General features: G+C 33.3%; 1 long non-coding RNA gene across 1 annotated transcript in view; it reads left to right on the plus strand.

Moving 5' to 3' along the window:
* Positions 1-1,626: 1,626 nt before the first annotated feature.
* The window catches only part of LOC120219973, a 34,149-nt gene continuing 16,955 nt past the window's right edge, over positions 1,627-18,820 (plus strand). The window contains exons 1-2 of the long non-coding RNA XR_005525424.1: positions 1,627-1,722; positions 13,989-14,069. This is a non-coding gene — a long non-coding RNA (uncharacterized LOC120219973). The remainder of the gene's footprint in view (positions 1,723-13,988; positions 14,070-18,820) is intronic.

Genomic DNA, 18,820 nt, shown 5'->3' on the forward strand with positions numbered 1-18,820 from the left:
TTCACTTTTTACTTAAATTCTAGTTAATAGTGCACTATTGGTGGGAATGCGAACTGGTGCAACCATTCAGAAAAATAGTATGAAGTTTCATCAGAATGTTAAAAATAACTTACTGTACAATCCAGGAATGGCACTACTAGGTATTTACCCCAAGAATACAAAATACTAATTCAAAGGGATATGTGCATCCCAATGTTTATTGTAGCATTATTTACAATAGCCAAATTATGGAAACATCCCAAGTGTCCATTGACTGATGAATGAATAAAGAAGTGTTTTGTGTGTGTGTGTGTGTGTGTGTGTGTGTGTGTGTGTAGGAATATTAACTGAGTCATAAAAAGAATGAAATCTTGCTATTTGCAACAACTTAGATTGAGTTAAAGACTATTATGCTAAGTAAAATAAGTCAAAGAAAGATGAATACTATATGATTTCACTCATAAGTGGACTTTAAGAAGCAAACCAATGAGCAAAGGGCAAGAAAAATAGAGAGAGGCAAACCAAGAAACAGATTCTTAACTATAGAGAACAAACTGATGGTTACCAGAGGGGAGGGGAATGAGGGGATGGGTGAAATAAGTGGTGGGAACTAAGGAGTGCCCTTGTGATGAGCACTGGTTGTTGTGTGGAAATGTTGACTCATTGTATTACAGCCCTGAAGCTAATATTACACTATATATTAACTATTAATTTAAATAAAAAGTTTCAGGGTGCCTGAGTAGCTCAGTTGGTTGGGCTACCGACTTTGACTCAGGTCATGATCTAATGGTTCAAGGGTTCGGGCCCAGGTCCGTCTCTGTCCTGACAGCTCAGAGCCTGGAGCCTGCTATGGATTCTGTGTCTCCCTCTCTCTCTCTGCCTCTCCCATGCTCATGCTCTGTCTCTCTCTCTCTCTTTCTCTGTCTCTCTCTCAGAAATAAATAAACACTAAAAAGTTATAAATAAAATTTCACAAAAAAGAAAAGATAGAAAAAGAGAGTTAGAGGAAGAGAAAGAATGAGGGAGGAAGGGAGAAAGAAAGGAAAGAACAAAGAAAGAAAGAAAAGACTCATACCAGTTTTAGCTCTATGGTTAACCACTGAAGTCAAATAAACACTAGTTTCTCCCTGTCTCTCTCTCTTTCTCTGTCTTTCTCCCTCTCCCTCTCTTTCCCTCTCTCTTCTTTATTTTATTAATTACTTAGGCATATGTTAAATGTTCGCAACTTTAGGATTTGTATAAGGTACTCTGATTTTACCTTATTGTAAAATAATAATTGTATTATTATCAAATGTCTTTCATTTTAATAATGCTTCTAGACTTAAAGTCTACTTTGTCTGATATTAATATATCTACACTAACTCTTCTTTGTTTAGTGGTAGGCTAATAGACAATATCATTTAATATTGTATTGGCAAATATCAAATTTCTTGGAATAAATCTATCATAAAAATGGTAGGACCTCCACACAAAAACTAAAAAAAGCATTGCTCAGAGAAATTAAAAAAAACACCTAAATAAATGGATGAGTCTATCATATTCATGAATTATCAGACTCATATTATAAAGATGACAATTCTCCTCACATTAATGTTATATATACTATATAATTTCACCATAATCTTTCTTTTTCTTTTGCAGTAATTGTTTATCAGATCATAAAGTTCACATAGCCATGAAGAGATTCCATAATAGTCAAGAGAATCTTTAAGAAGAAAACTGGAGGACTTACACCACCACATAGTAAGACATATTACAGAAGCACAGTATATTCTAATGTGGCACTTACTTTATTTGTATAATCAAAAGGAACTATATTAATATTACAGAAGTTAAGAACATGTAAATTAGATTGGCACAAAACAGTAAAGGCATTGAATGACTCACTCTTTTACCAAAAATTTTGTGCATAATATTCTTAGCAATGAAAAAATATTTAGTTTGGTGATATGCTTGAACTATTTTAAATATTGGTCTTGGGACAGTTGCATAAAACTACATGTATTTTGTTTCATCAGATATTCTCCTTAGAAAATAAAATAATCATTAATCAAATACCATAAAACAAATTAGAAACATAATAAATATATATAGTAAACAAAAAATATACTGTAAATAAGGACTATACATCAAGGAGTGTAATGATGTATAATAATTTATTATAGTTAAAACTTATTATAAACTTAGTATATATTATATATAAATATATAACTTAATATACTTAAAACTTCATATAATAAAAACTTAATATAGTTCATTAGTTGATTAATGGAAAATAGCATGAAGCATCAGTATATGTTCTAGAAAGCATTGTTAAAATTCCACAGCCAATGATGTTAGAAAAAAAACTTCAACAATATTAAAATATAAATACAGTTCCTCAACCTCGTAAAAAAGTACATCTTAGAAACCTAGAGTTCAAAAGGACCTAATCTGTGTTTCACGTCTTAATACTGTATTCCTCTCTCAAAATAGGGTGTTCTAAATATGCTGGACTGGAAGAATCAGTGAGAGATATGAGTCTAGCACATCAGATTCTCTGCCAACATTATCTTATAATTGCCCAGTTATTTATTCATTCTTTTACTAATTTATTCTCATTAGCTCAAAAAATACTTACTAAGTACCTCCTTTTGCAATATATTGCATTCAGTACGGGTACAGATAAAAAACAAATCAGATATAGAACTTTCTTTCTAATATCTTTTTAAAATTATATTACCTATATATTTGTGTTTCATAAGTACAACTTTATATCTGTTATATATATTCATATGAATTTTTATCAAGAGAATTATCTAATAATTTTGATACTTTGCATGTGTGTATATTGATTGACATGGGGAATGGAAATAATTTAACTGAATTGACATAGAAATCTAAAGTAAGTTAAAATGTCCCATCTGAAGTCATAAAGGTAGTTTATCTTTAAAAAGTTTACTGAATAATTATCCTCATATGTTTAAACTAACAAAATTTATTAGGTGGATAATGAAAACATGTTGTAAAACAGTGTGTCAACTAGTTTTGATAATTTTTATTTGAAACAAACACTTGGCTTCTAAAGTTGAATAAAATAATTCAATATTTTCTCCTCAAGACAATAAACATAATATATATGTTAAATTTAATGGTTCTTTTAGAATGCACTAAGTACACAATTTCCTAAGATGTATGTTTATAATTATTATTTTATCAATCTGTCCCTTTGGGTGAATATTTTAAGTTAATTTTGACCAAAGTAAATGCCAGAAACAATATATTATATTTCATACATTACTACCTCCTAAAATCATAATGCTGATTTATTGCTGTGATCTTCTATTTAAAGCATGAACAAGAACTATTAAACTCTCATTCCAGAAGGGAAATTTTTATTATTAACAGATGCATTCTAGCTGGGGAGTCTCATGCAGCTATGAAATATGAGTCTTAACTTCAAGATGCATTTATTCATTACGTGTGTATAGGGACCAAGAGGTGGGTCAGCTCTGGGCCCAAGCTATATTCTTGGCTCCTGTTGTCATCAGCTCCCTAAGTGATTCTGCTCCCCTTGTCCCCAGTGACCTGCCCATTGTTATATTTCTTCCTGTGTAAACACTATTTTACCAGTACAGATGACTACTCTCTCCTCCTTCCTACTTTGCTCTAATAAAATACCCATTTTTCACAAACAGGAGGACATTCATTTTTCCCACACCATTTTTCAAGTACCAAATCATGGCATTTCAAATTTTAAGTAAACAAAAAGTCCAATTTTTCATAGTGACAGCAACTGCATTGATGTATGAACCTGAAACACCAAATGACTTATTCCTGATGATATTTGAAGAAGCCCCTTGTATTTCTAAAACATGTCAAAATGATTTGTTTTGGCATTGCATTACAGCCCTTGTTTATGTAAGCTCTTAATAGCCTATGTTTCATTATCCAGGGTATAGGTCCTTGTTATAAATTAGATTCCATCTGCTAAAATACCCTCATTATAGGTTCGAAGGACAGATAATGCCACGTACTCCTTACTTAAATAAATCTCATAAGCTTGCAGTCTGCCTAATTGAGCTACTAAAATCTTGGAAGCAGCAGAAACAATGATAAACATGAAGCTTCTAATTTTTTTAACCTTTGGAGTGAGCTGCAGTACAAGTGTCTAGGCATTCTCCAAAATGGACGGAACCTGTTTTCTTGTCTGGATATCCTGAGAGACACAAATAAGTGTCACAGCAATTGGCTTTTCATTTTGTTCTAATCACAAAACCATAAGGATGTGTTTTAAAAAGAAAGTACTTGTAGCCGTCAACATAATGCTGTGCCCATCCCCACACTGCCCTGTGTGAGTGGACAGTGATAAATGAAAAGGGTTGTAAAAAGCAAGTGTTCACTTCAGATCTGAGCTTTCTACCTTTCAAGAGTGATTTGCTAGGACTCCGTGGCTTAAAGGGTGCCAAAAAGTACTCATTATTGTTTTTTCCTGTGACTCTAGCGGATATAATGATATACTTCAGTGATTAAAAGGTTAAGATCTAGAATAAGAATGCAAAATTGTGAAATCCTCATTTACTTTTTTTTCTTAATACTCATGAGACTTGGGGGAGGGGCAGCTTGAGCCCTAATTTAATGTGTATGTTCATATAACTGACATACAATAACGGCACATAATTTAAAGCATACAATTTCTCATGCTTTGACATATTTAGACACCAGGGAATCCATCACAACCAATATAGTAAACATATTCATCACCCCCTAAATTTCCTTATGCTGCTTTGTAATTCCTCTTCCTACCACTCTCTGCTGATCTCCAATTATCATAGGCAACTATTAATCTGTTTTTTGTTAACATAGATTAGTTTTTATTTTTTGAAATTTTATATAAGTAGAGTTACTCAGAAAACAAAAGATATACAAAAGAGAAATGTATATATTGGCGAGGGGGCGGAAGGGGCTCTGGCTTCTTTTACTAAACATAATTGTTTCAAGAATTATTCATGTTGTTCCTTACCTTGCTGAATAGGATTCCATTCTGTGGTTATACCATGATTTGTTTTTCTATTCCCCTGTTGCTAAACATTTGGGTTGTTTCGAGGTTTTAGCTATATTACTAATAAAGCTAGTATGAACATTCCTGTACAAACTTTTCTGACACCATACTTTTATTGTTGTTAATATTGGTTACATATCTAGGATTAGGGTGGCTCAGTTATATGGTAGGTGTAGGCCTAACTTTTTTAGAAGCTGCTAAATTGTTTTCCAAAGTAATTATAATATTTTATATTCCCATTAGGAAAGCTTGAGAGTTCCAGTTTCTCCACATCCTTGCCAACACTTATATTGTGAGCTATTTAATTGCATCATGTTAACATGTGAAATGAAATTCCTTAGGAAATCTGCACTTCCCTAGGATATTGGTGATGTCTGTTCTAAATTTTGCCCATTTTATTATGTTGTTGCTGTTCATTCATGTTATGTTTTAACATTGGAGATTCTAGATGTAAATCTATTATCAGTTATATGCTTGGCAAATGTTTTTCTCCCAGCTTATGTCTTGGCTTTTCATTTATTTAACATTGTGTTTCAAAGAATTTTAATATTTTGATTATATAGCAACTTAGAATTTTTATGCATCCCAATTTTAGAGTCATATTTAAGAGTGTCTTTCAAAGAGAATTTTTAAATTTTTGATAAATACTTCACTGAAGTCAAGGGAAACAAAAACAAACATGAACTATTGGGACTTAACAATAAAAAAGCTTCAGCAGAGTGAAGGAGATAATAAAACTAAAAGACAGTGGAGGAAGGGGGGAAGATATTTGCAAATGACGTATCGGATAAAGGGTTAGTATCCAAAATGTATAAAGAACTTATCAAACTCAACGCCCAAAAAACAATCCAGTTAAGATATGGGCAGAAGACATGAATAGACACTTTTCCAAAGAAGACATCTAGGTGGCTAACAGACATGCAAAAAGATGCTCAACATCACTCATCATCAGGGAAATATGTAAGTCAAAACCATGATGAGATACCACCTCACACCTGTCAGGATGGCTAAAATTAACAACAGGACAAACAACAGGTGTTAGTGAGGAAGCAGAGAAAGGGAAACCCTTTTGCATTGTTGGTGGGAATGTAAACTGGTGCAGCCACTCTGGAGAATAGTATAAATTGTTCCTCAAGAAACTAAAAATAGAACTACTCTACAATCCAGCAATTTCAGTATTAGATATGTATTTATTCAAAGTATATAAAAATACAGATTCCAAGAGATACATGCACTCTTAAATTTATAACAGCATTATTAACAATAACCAAACTATGGAAAGAGCCCACATATCCATTAACTGATGAACTGATGAAGAAGACGTAGTATGTATGTACAATGGAATATTACTCAGCCATCAAAAAGAATGAAACTTTGTCATTTTCAATGTCATGGATGGAGCTAGAACACATTATGGTAAGCAAAATAAGTCAATCAGAGAAAGGCAAATACCACATGATTTCCCTTATAAGTAGAATTTAAGAAACAAAACAGATGAACATATGGGAAGGGAAGAAAAAAGAAGAGAGATGGAAACACACTACAATTCATTTTTTTATGGATCCTGCTTTTATAGTCATATGTAAGAAGGATTTGCCTCAACCAAACTTCTACAATTATACACATATAAGTTTACATTTATGTCTTTGGTTTATTTTAAGCAAATTTATATGCCATCAGGATTCATTTAAGTTAATTCTTTGCATATGGATATTTGATTATTTCAGTATAATTTGTTGAAAGATTATGCATCCTCCACGGAATTACCTTAGCAACTTGGATGAAAATCATATTCCAACCATTGTCAGTACATGTCCTATGTGTGTAGGTTTTTTGGAAAATCTGCATTCAGGGACACTGATATAATCTGACTCTCTTTATGAAATATAATACTTTAGAATAAAGTGTATAGTAAATAAAGCTTATAATGTGGCTTCATACTAAGTTTTAAAGTTAGTTATTAATTGTTCTCCCCTTTTGTTCTATCTTTTAATGTTTTAACTTTTTAGGTACTTTGGATTTCTATATGAATTTCCTTAAAAAAATGCTGAGTGTATGATTGATACTGTATGGAATCTATGAATCATTTCTGGAAGAATTAATATCTTAAAGATACTGATCTTCAGATTCATAAACTGAATATATCTTTCCATTTTTTTAGGTCTCTGATTCCTCAGCAATGATTTATAGTTTTCTATGAATGATTTTATATATCCTTTGTCAGATCCGTCCCTTAGTATTTTGACTTTTGTTGCTATTAAAAATAATATTGATTTTTAAAAAATATACATATGTCTACTTTTTCTTACTAGTATGTAGAAATAAAATTTTGTATTCAGATATCTTGCTAAACTCACATATTAGTTCTGTTAACTTTTTTTGGAGACTCCATCAGTTTTCTACATAAATGATTATATTATCTGTGCATAATTTCACTTTTTCCTTTCTAATACATATGGCTTTTAATTACTTTTTTTGCTTTAAAAATGATTTGCACTGTCTTGAATTCCTACAATAATGTTAAATAGAAGTGGTGGAAGTGGGCACTCATTCCACATTCCTGATTTTAGAGAGAAAATATTCATTTTCCTACAATTAAGCATAATATTAGGTGTACTTCCTTTTTAAATATCTTTATCAGATTAACAAAGTTCCCTTCTATTCCTCGTTTGCTGAGAGTTTTATCAGGAATGATTATTTGAGTTTTTGAAATGATTTTTTAGGTATATTAAGATGATCTGGTTTTTTATATCTTAGTCTGCTAATAAAGTGAATTTATTGTTCTAATGTTAAACTAAGTTTAAATTTCTGGGATAAATTACATTAGGTGATGATACTTCACCCTTGTCATATACTGTCGGATTTAGGATACTAACATTTATTTAGGATTTCTGCATCTAAGTTAATGAAGGATATTGGTTTGTAATATTTTTTCATCTGCAGTGTGTTTGCATGATTTTAATATCAGGATAATGTTGGCTAATAAAATTCTTTAATTTTCTCAAATGACTAGAGCAGAAATAGTATTATTATTTTATCTTAAATATTTGTTAGCACTTACCAGTGAATCTGTTGGAACCTGAGATTCTTTTTGTAGGATGGTTTCTAACGACAAATTTAATTACTTTAAATTAAATAATGCTATTCAGGTTATCTATGTATTATTGAATGAGCTTTGATAGTTTATTGGTAATTTATGAAATGGCATGTGACCATTTCATCTAAGTTGTCCAATTTATATACTAGCATCAAGTTACTCATAATAGTCTCTTGTTATTCTTTTAATATGCATGTTGGTATAGCGATTTCAACACTCATTCCTGGTTTTGTTAATATTTGTTTTCTCTCACTTTTTCCTGATGAGTCTGATTAGAGCCAATCAAGGATTGCCAAATATTTTCTATATAAAATTGGAGAGTAAATCTATTAGGCTGAGGCCCGCATCAAATCTCTGTGATATGTTTCTCTTTTCTTTTCTCTTCTTTTCTTTTCTTTTTTTTTTTTTTTTTTTTTTTTTTATCATGATAAAAAGTGCCTAACATAAAGTCTGCCCTTTTAGGGGCATCTGGGTGGCTCATTCGGTTGAGCATCCGATTTCAGCTCAGGTCATGATCTCAAGGCTAGCTAGTGAGTTCAAGCCCCATATCAGGCTCCCTGCTGTCAGGGCAGAGTCTGCATCAGATCCTCTGTCCCCCTCTCTCTCTGAACCTTCCCTGTACATGCTCACTCACTCTCAAAAACAAATATTTTTTTCAAAATCTCCCTTTTAAATAACTTTTAAGTGTGCAATGCAGTATTATTAACATATGCCCATTTTTATTCAGCAGATATCTAGTACTTTTTTTTTCTTTCATAACTAAAACTCTGGTACATTGAATGGCAGCTATCTGTTTCCGCTCCCTCCGACCCCTGGAAACCACTATTTTATTTTCTGCTTCTATAAGATTGACTAAATTAGCTATTTATATATGTGGACTCAGAAGTGTTAGTCTTTCTGTGATGGTGTATTTCTTTTTTTTTTTTTTTTAATATTTTTATTTATTTCTAGGAGAGAGAGAGAGAGACAGTGTGAGCAGGGGAGGGTCAGAGAGAGAGGGAGACACAGACTCTGAAACAGGCTCCAGGCTCTGAGCTGGCAGTCAGCACAGAACCCGACGTGGGGCTCGAACCCACAAACCGCGAGATCATGACCCAAGCGAAAGTCGGACGCTTAACCGCTGAAGCCACCCAGGCGCCCCTGTGATGGTTTATTTCACTTAGCATAATGTTCTCGTGACTCATCCATGCTGTAGTATACAGCAGGAACTGATTAACAAAGAAAATAAGAACTCAATTAAAAAATGGGCACAGGACTTGAATAGACATTACAACAAAGAAGACATACAAATGGCTAACAAGTATAAGAAAAGAGGCTTAATATCACTAATTATCAGAGAAATGCAGATCAAAATCCTGATACCACTTTACTACTGTTAAGATGGCCATTATCAAAAAAATAGAAAATAACAATGCTCTCCAGGGTATGGAGAGTTGAAACACTTAATTTTGGTACGTACATACAAAGGAATATTATTTGGCCCTAAAAAGAAAGAATTCTTGTTTGTTTTCTAACAACCATTATTTGTTTTTCAAAGCACACAGGCCATTCAAAAATGGGCTGAGGGGAAATTTTGGCCAGTATTTGTCAGTTGGTGGACTAAAGTTTTATTAATTTGTTGATTTCTCAGAGCATTCCTTTAGCTCATTGATTTCTCCTTATTTTTCTCTCTTTTATAGTCCATTGATAATCAATTCTGATCTTTCATGTTTTCCTTTTACAATTATTTTCAGTTTAATGTTTTATTACTTTTCTAGTTAATGTAGCAGCTGAATTTATTTCTAATGAAGACATTTATTGATATAGTATTCTTCCTAAGCACTATACTGTGGAATACAATCTACCTTCGTCAGTGCACACTCGAAAGAATATTTATTCTGCTGTTGTGTGGAATGTTCTAAAATGACTGTTAGCTTAAGTTGTTGATAGTGTTGCTCAAAATCTATATCCTTAGTGATAATCTGGTTACTTGTTCTATCACTGGTGAGATGAGGGTTTTGCATTTCTTAGGTACATTAGAGATTTCTCTCTTCTTGCAATTATGTCAGTTTTTGCTTCATGTATTTTGAAAGTCTGTTTTTATGTATATAATTATTTAAAATTGTGACTTCTATTGATAAATGGATCCCTTTGCCATTACGACATGACCTTCTTTATTCCTATCATGTTCGTTACTCTGAAATGTACTCTGTATAGTATTTATTTTGTATTTGTGTTTAGGTATTAATAGAACCTTTCCAGCTTTCCTTTGTCTTGTGTTGTTTATCGTTTCTGTCCTTTTCCTTTAAAATTACTTGTATATTTTTTATTTTAAAATAGATTTCTTGTAAGTAGTATATAGCTGAGTCTTGTTTTTTTTTTTTCTAATCTGCACAGCTTTCCTTTTCATTGGAATGTTTTGACCATTTAATTTTGTTTTTAATTAAGCTGGGTGGTCTTGATCTACCAACTTGTTATTGGTTTTTTATTTATCCCCTCCGTTTTGTTCCCCTCTTTTCCTACCTTTTTATATGTTGAGCATGGTTTTCTTTTCTTATGCCATACTAACTATATAACTATTTGTTGCTTTTTTTTTATTTTAGTGAGTACTTTAGGGCTTACAGTATATATTCTAAACATCACTTTTTACCTTCAAATGATATATACCACTTCATATAAAGTATAAATATCTTAAAAGAAATGCTAATTTCTCCACTAGCTGTCTTTCAAGTGTCACTCTTATATATCTAATTACATGTTGTAAATGCTTATGAAACAATGTTATTTTTATTTAAATAGTTATGTTTAAAAGATGTGATTTTTTGGGTGCCTGGGTGGCTCTGTTGGTTCAGCTCAGGTCATGATCTTACGGTTTGTGGGTTCGAGCCCTGCGTCAGGCTCTGAGCTGACAGCCAGCTCAGAGCCTAGAGCCTATTTCGGATTCTATGTCTCCCTCTCTCTCTGACCCTCCCCTGCTCATGCTGTCTCTCTCTCAGAAATAAATAAAACATTAAAAAAATTTTTTTAAAGATGTGATTTTTAAAAGTCATATATTTATAATATGTTTTTGATTCCAGTATTCTTCGTTACTCTATGTATACTCAAATTTCTAGTTGGTATTATTTTCCTTCTATCTGAGGGGCTCCTTTCAAATTTTCTTATAGGGCATATCTACTTGTAGTGAATACTTTCAGGCATGTGTAGTACTCCCAAGACTATTTTCTTTGAAGAAATTTTAGATGATATTGTGTTTTAAACCTCAGTATCCATATGATTCTCATTAGTATGCATTAAAACAATTTGTTTTTCTCTGATACTCTTATATCCTGTGACCTTGCTTAGCTCACATATTATTTCTTGGAATATATAAATATAAATATATAAATAAATTTTGATGATTTTCTATATACACAACTGCAAATTACATCATCTTTTTTTTTCCTACCTGAATGCCCTTTATTTCTTCTTTTTGTCTAACTGTTCATGTTAGAAATTCCAATAGACTTGTTAGAAGGAGTGGTAAGAAAGAATATCTTTGCTTGTATCCAACCTTAATTGAAAACAGTAGACTTTCACTATTAAATATAATATTGACTGGAGATTTTTTGGAGACATTCTTTATTAGATTAAAGAGGTTCTCTCTTCCTCGTGTGCTGAGATTCTTTTTTTGTCATAAATGGTATTGGATTTTGTAAAATCCTTTTTATGTCTTAATTTACCATATTATGTCAATTGATCAGTTTCTTTTTTAAGCCCTTGCTATTGTGGATTACACTGATATTTCAGATTGCTGAATGCTGAACCAGTCTTTCATTAATAGAGTAAATTCTACTCATCCTTGTTGTGAAGTTAAGTATTTTTATATATTCGTGGATTGATTTACTAAATTTCTGTTGAGGATTTTTGTATCTACATTCATGAGAGATAGTAGTCTCCAGGGCTTTTGTTTTCTTTCTTTTTTTGTTTTCTTTTTTCCTTCTACTGTATTTGTCTGGCTTTCATTTTTTTTTAATTTTTTAAATGTTTTATTTCTGATAGAGAAAGAGAGAAAGAGAGAGAGAACATGAGCAGGGGAGGGTTGGAAATAGAGGGAGACAGAGAATCTGAAACAGGCTCTAGGCTCTGAGCTAGCTGTCAGCACAGAGCCCCACGCGGGGCTTGAACCTTCGAACCAGGACATCATGACCTGAGCTGAAGTCAGACGCTTAACTCACCGAGCCACCCAGGCGCCACTGGCTTTCTTATTTTTTTGAGAAATATTTAATATTTGTATAGAACTCTGTGTTGAGAGGTTTTGTTTTGCTTTGCTGTTGTTTGTTTTCAGTAATTTGAAGATGTTGCCCTACAATCTTTTCGTTTGTGTTATTTCTAATGAGAAATCTGGTGGAATCATTTTCTTTGTTACTGTGTATGCAACTTTTCTCCCTCTTTGGATACTACTAAGATTATGTCCTTATTTCTGATTCCAAGCAGTTTGCATATGGTATGCTTTGGTTTAGCGATTTTATATTTCCTTGTTTGGGTTCATTTATCTTCTCGAATCTGAGGTTTATTTTTGTCAGCAAATTTGGCAAATTTCAACTGTTACTCTTTCAGTATTTTTCTTTCTCACCACTTTCTCTTCTCTCTTGGGAACTCCAATTACATGCATGTTATACTCTGTTCACTTTTTAAAACTTCTTTTTTTCCTCTTTTTGTTCCATATTTGATATTTATCCTACTAGGTGTTTAAGTTCCTTTATCATGTCATGTCTAATCTGCTACTAGTTATATTCAGTGTATATTTCATCTCAGACATTGTACTTTTCATTTCTTTTTTATAAGTTTATTTATTTATTTTGAGAGAGGGAGAGAGGGAGAGAGAGAGAGTGAACGTATGCACACAAGTTAGAGAAGGACAAAGAGAGAGGGAGAGGGAGAATCCATTTAGACTCCGCTGTGCCCATCTCAGGGCTCAATCTCATAAACCTTGAGATCATGACCTGAGCTGAAATCAACAGTCAAATGGTTAACCAACTGAGCCACCCAGTTGCCCCTGTATTTTTAGTATCTAAAGTCAGTTTGGATCTTTTTACATCTTGCTTATCTCTACTTACATGTGTAAACTTGTTTAAAACAGTTATCATAGCATTTTATGTCTATATTTTCTAATTGTTACATTTGTCCTAGTTCTGAGCCACTACATTGATTGAATTTCCTCCTCATAATGGGTCATTTTTTTTCTGTTTTTTTCATATGTCCGGTAATAATTTATTGACTGTGAGGCATTATGAATTTAACCTCTCTGGGCCCTGGATACCTTTGTATTCCTGTAAAATTTTTGAGATTTCTTAAGGGACACAGTTAAATTACTTAGAAATAGTGATACACTTGGATGTGGATTTTTAAGATTTGGTTAATGGAGTCAAACAGAAATTTTTCTCCCTACTTATGCAAAATACTTCTGAGTAATATTCTTTGAATTATGAGTATTCTATTCTTACTGGAAAACATCAGGTATAATTCCCTCTAATCTATTTGATGGTCTTTCCCTGTCTTATTTCTTCATACATACACACTGATTAGTACTTTTTGGACACCTTTTACAAATCTTTAGGGTTAGTTATCTCTATGTGCAGCTGTCTTCTTTCTGGATCTGTCCTTCATACACTAGTTGCCTTGGTATCCCTGGACTCAGTTTTGTCTTTCTCTTTCTCTTTATGGAATTCTGTGCTCTGCCTGGGGCCCCTCCCTGCATCACGTTTGGTGTAGTCAATGAAAGCCATAATCTGGGGCAGTTTTAGTGGTCACATCCTTTACTTTCCTTCTTTCAGAGATCACAATATTTTCCTGATGTCCAGTGTCCTGAAAACCATCTTTTCATATATTTTGTCTATTTTCTGGTTGTTGCAGAGGGAAAACCAACCCAGTCCTTGTGTTCCATTTATTGAAGCAGAAGTCCTTCTTCACTTCTTAATACCTGTGTGACTTTGTGTAAGTCATATTCCCTCTCTCAGGATAATAAAAGTTTCTGTTTCACCGCTATTATGAAACAGTGCAAACAAGAATATTATATATTAAATCTGTGTTACAGAGGGCATAGCATAAAATATAGGCTCAGTACTTGATTTTATTACTTAATTATATCAGGAATTTATAGAAAGTTTTACTATTTCCTTGTACATAATTTAATAAAGCAAAATTCAGAATTAAGAATGTTTTAATTAATTAGTTTATTTTTGAGGGAGACCGAGCCTGCAAGCAGTGGGGGAGGACAGAGAGAAAGGGAGAGAGACAATCCCAAGGAGGCTCCACAATGTCAGCACAGAGCCTGACACAGGGCTTGATCTCATGAACCATGAGTTCATGACCTGAGCTGAAATCAGAGTCAGACCCTTAACCAACTGAGCTACCCAGGTGCCCCCAGGACTAAGAATTTTGAGAATGATGATAATAATTTAAACATATGATATTCTCAAAAAAGTAGTATTTTTTAAAAACTATGCTAGAAGGCTAGTAAATTTTATAAAACAACTGGAGGGCAATAAATATATGAGCTTAAAATTAAGTTCATAATTGTTGAACAATAAGTGTTCATGTCAGGATACTTTCCCAAAGAAGTCATTAGAAATGAATAAAGATATATATGGGTAAAAGATATCAAGTGTTTTTATTTGCAATATAGTGCTTCTACATTCAACTAAGTGCCCAACGTAAGTATCTATGTAAATAAATTATGATTTATAAACTTTAGCCATTAAAAATAATATTCAGGGGCACCTGTGTGGCTCAGTTGGTTCAGCATCTGACTTTAGCTCAGGTCATGATCTTGCAGTTCATGAGTTCGAGCCCCACATCTGGCTCTCTGCTGTTAACACACAGCCTGATTCAAATCCTCTGTCCCACTCTCTCTGCCCTTTCTCTCTCCCTCTCTCTCAAAAACAAACTAAGAAATTTTTAAAATTATATTTAATAACATGGAATTTTGGCTTATTATGTAGAAAGTGAAAAACAACTTACAAATGTTAAATACAGTATAAATTGTCATTATATACCTAGAGTTTTTGGAAGTTACATAAAAAACTATTGTGTGATTATATCTGAATAGTCAAATTATGGTTAGTTTATTTTTCCTTCATTATATACTCTATTTTGCAATATTTCAGTAATTCATATATATTTTATTTCTGTAATGAGGAACTGGAAGTTAAATTTTATGTCAATGTTTTTCCTTAAAAAAATAGAAGAGCATCAGTGTTTTTAGTGCAAGTATTCTGACATCATGTTTGATTTGATAATAAATTTCTACCCAGGGATATGTCATTAAAATTCTTTTACTCTAATAATTTATGTTTTATCAATATAAAAAGTTGCCCTAAGGCTACTTGGGTGCCTCAGTCATTTAAACTTCTGACCTCAGCTCAGGTCATGGTCTCACAGTTCATGAGCTTGTGCCCCCCCATTGGGTGAACTCTAGCCTTCCTTCAGGATTCTCTCTGTCTCCCTCTCTGCCCCCTGTGGGATTCTCTCTCTCCCTTTCTCTCTGCTCCTCCCTCGCTCATGCACTCTCTCTCTGTCTCTCTCATAAATAAATAAATAAATAAATAAATAAATAAATAAATAAAGTTGTCCTAAAAGTAGGAAAGTAGTTAAAGTACCCAGAACAAATTGGCAGCTAGTTTTCCAGTCTTCACTGAAAAGTGCTTCATTATTTGGGTTACCAAGAACCGAGCAAATTCTTCAGATATGAAACAAATAATCTAGTGATGTTTTAGGAAAAATACTAAAGCTACTTGTTACATGACTGAGTGACAGCAATGTACTCTGGAGTTGAAAGGCAGGATATCAAGTCGCAGCCCTGGCTTTCATTTCCTAAGTGACCACAGCAAGTTGCTTAGCTCTACTCAACCACTGCTTTCTCATTTGTACATTGAGATAAAATGTCTAGATTCTCATTGTGGTGTGAACTAATGTAATATATCAAACATACAATTCAGAGAAATTCTCAATAGATAATAGATGTTGTGATTAAAGGGTCCAAATTGTCTCTGTCATTTACTTGAATCAATATTTTTAGACCACTGTATCAGAGTTTTCAGAGAAAAACAATGAATTGTACATATATATGTGAATATTATGTATATATGTGAATATATATGTATATATGTGAATATATATTTATATACCTATTATATCTATACAATTGGTTGTTACACAGCAAGAGGAAGAGAGAGAGAGAGAATGAGAGAGGAGGAATTGTTCACTTGATTGTGAGAACTAGCCAGTAAAATCTGAAATCTGTATGGAAGACTGGCAGGATGGAAATTCAAGCGGTATTTTTGGTAGTCTTGAGAAAAAATTTCTTCCTTTCCAGGAAACCTCAGTTTTTATCCTTAAGACCAAACTAATTGGATTCATCTGATTGGCCCAGACATGAGAAAAGGCTAATCTCTTTTACTTAAACAATTGATTGTGATTGTTAACCACATCTATAACATACCTTCACAGCAGCACTTAGATTGGTATTTGATTCAGTAACTGTGTGCTATGGCCAACCCTAATTGACACATAAGAACCATCTCACCATTCCTTATGAAGCCATAGCCATTTCTGGAGGGTCTTTAGGAGATAGAGAGGTCCAGAAGGACAGTTACTGCACCATTTCTTTAACAATGAGCCCTTACTATAAATTCGATCATATTTTTAAAATTCTCTTTAAAAAAGTTTTAAGGTTTTAGAAGTAGTTCGAAATATAGATAGTGCATTTTAGTGCATTTTTTAAGTGATTTAGGTAAATACAGCAATGAATTTAAGTTAGATAGTATTTCAAGAGAAGGAGACAGAGCTTAGAGTCTAGAAAGATTAAAACAACCGGTTTTTGAAGGAAAAAGAACCAAAAAGGGAGCTCCACATAGAAAAACATTCAAAGTATAATAAATTATTTTTAAAATAATTATAATATTAGCTGACTTCTTGAATTCATGGTGAATAGTATGATAGTATTTATGGAACTAAGATATACAGAGCTTATGTAACTTGTATAAAAAATAATACAACTTTTGTGATGTTTCTAGGTTCCCATCCATGCTTATCCCACTATAATAGATTGTATTTTCCAAAAAATAACCATAATAGTAGCTCTGGTCCCACATGTTTTTCATGCATTGTGCCACTTTCCCATAAAGAGACAGATTTTCTTTCCTCTCGCTTTGAATCCAGATGGGCCTGTGATCTGCTTATAACCAAAAGAATTCTGCTGAAATGAGACTCCGTGACTTCATAGACAGATTCATAAAAAAGCAATGGAGCATCTTTTACCTTACTCACTGGAATATTCATTCTTGTGTCTTCAGCTGCCATGTAATCAGTCTGACTGCCCTGGTGCTGTTATGCTGTGAATAAGCTCAGCTATCAGTTGTGAGACGCACATAGAGAAACCTTAGGATAGTATGAAGGTAGAGTAAGATCTCCAGCATCACCCCTAAGTTTTAAGTCACTATGTGACTACAAATAGTTGAGATGTCTTGAGCCAGAACCACGCCATGAGTTCTAGCAAGGGCTATGAAGAGTCTGAGATTTTACCAACTTTCAAGCTAACAGGTTAGTCTCTGTTGCAATTTCATAGATGCTGGAAGAAAACAGAAGAAAACAACATTTCTTTCTTTTTTTTTTTTTTTTTTTATGTTTTTTATTTATTTCTGAGAGAGAGGCAACGTGACCAGGGGAGGGTCAGGGAGAGAGGGAGACACAGAATCTGAAACAGGCTCCAGGCTCTGAGCTGGCTGTCAACACAGGCTCGATGTGGGGCTCAAACCCACAAACTGTGAGATCACAACCTGAGCCGAAGTCAGACGCTTAACTGACTGAGCCACCCAGGCACCACAGAAAACATTTCTAAGAAAGAGACCAAGGACTTTATTACCCATGGCACTGTAAGCAGTAGAAGCATGAAGTTCATGGTGGTATCGGTTCATCTTATTTATTTAAAATGTAAATGAATGATACTGAGTGGTCTAGATAGACGCTGCACACACTGTGGTTTTAATTCACATGGGAATAACCCAAACTTAGGAACACTCTCCGCCTCCCTAGTCTTATGAGGACACTACTAACAAACCTGCCTAATCTGCCTAGACATTATCTTTATTGCCATTAACAGGAAACATATGTGCCCTCTGTCTCAAAGGGAGACACTGCATCTTTCATCCAAAGCTCACTGCTATACAAACATTCTTGAAAAAAATCATTGAAACAAAGATGTCAGTGCTTCTTGTTCAGAGGATGGACAGAAATGCAAGAGACATGGAGAACTATCTCCCAACAAACTCTTCCAAATTTCAGACCCTGCTTATAACCAACAGAATTCTGCTGAAATGAGGCTCCATGACTTCATAGACAGAGTCATAAAAAAGCAAAGGAGCATCTTTTACCTTACTCACTGGAATAGTCATTCTTGTGTCTTCACAAGTGGTGAGAGACAAAATGAAATAAAATGTGTGAGAGATAAAATGAAAGAAAATATAGTTTTAAACCCATATATTTTGGAGGGATTTTATAGTATAGTAATAAATTAAAGGGAACATTATGGTCACGTGCAGAGAACTTAGCAACTATAATTAATATGGAAGTTTTGTAAAAACATTAGCCATCAACTAACACCAGGACCTGAAAGAATATAACATAAAAAGACATCATTTTTTTAAATTTTTTACTTATTTTTGAGAGAGAGAGAGACAAAGTGCGAG

Source organism: Hyaena hyaena, unplaced genomic scaffold (genome assembly GCF_003009895.1).
Source record: "Hyaena hyaena isolate Hyena2069 unplaced genomic scaffold, ASM300989v1 scaffold_657, whole genome shotgun sequence".
Taxonomy (NCBI): Eukaryota; Metazoa; Chordata; class Mammalia; order Carnivora; family Hyaenidae; genus Hyaena; species Hyaena hyaena.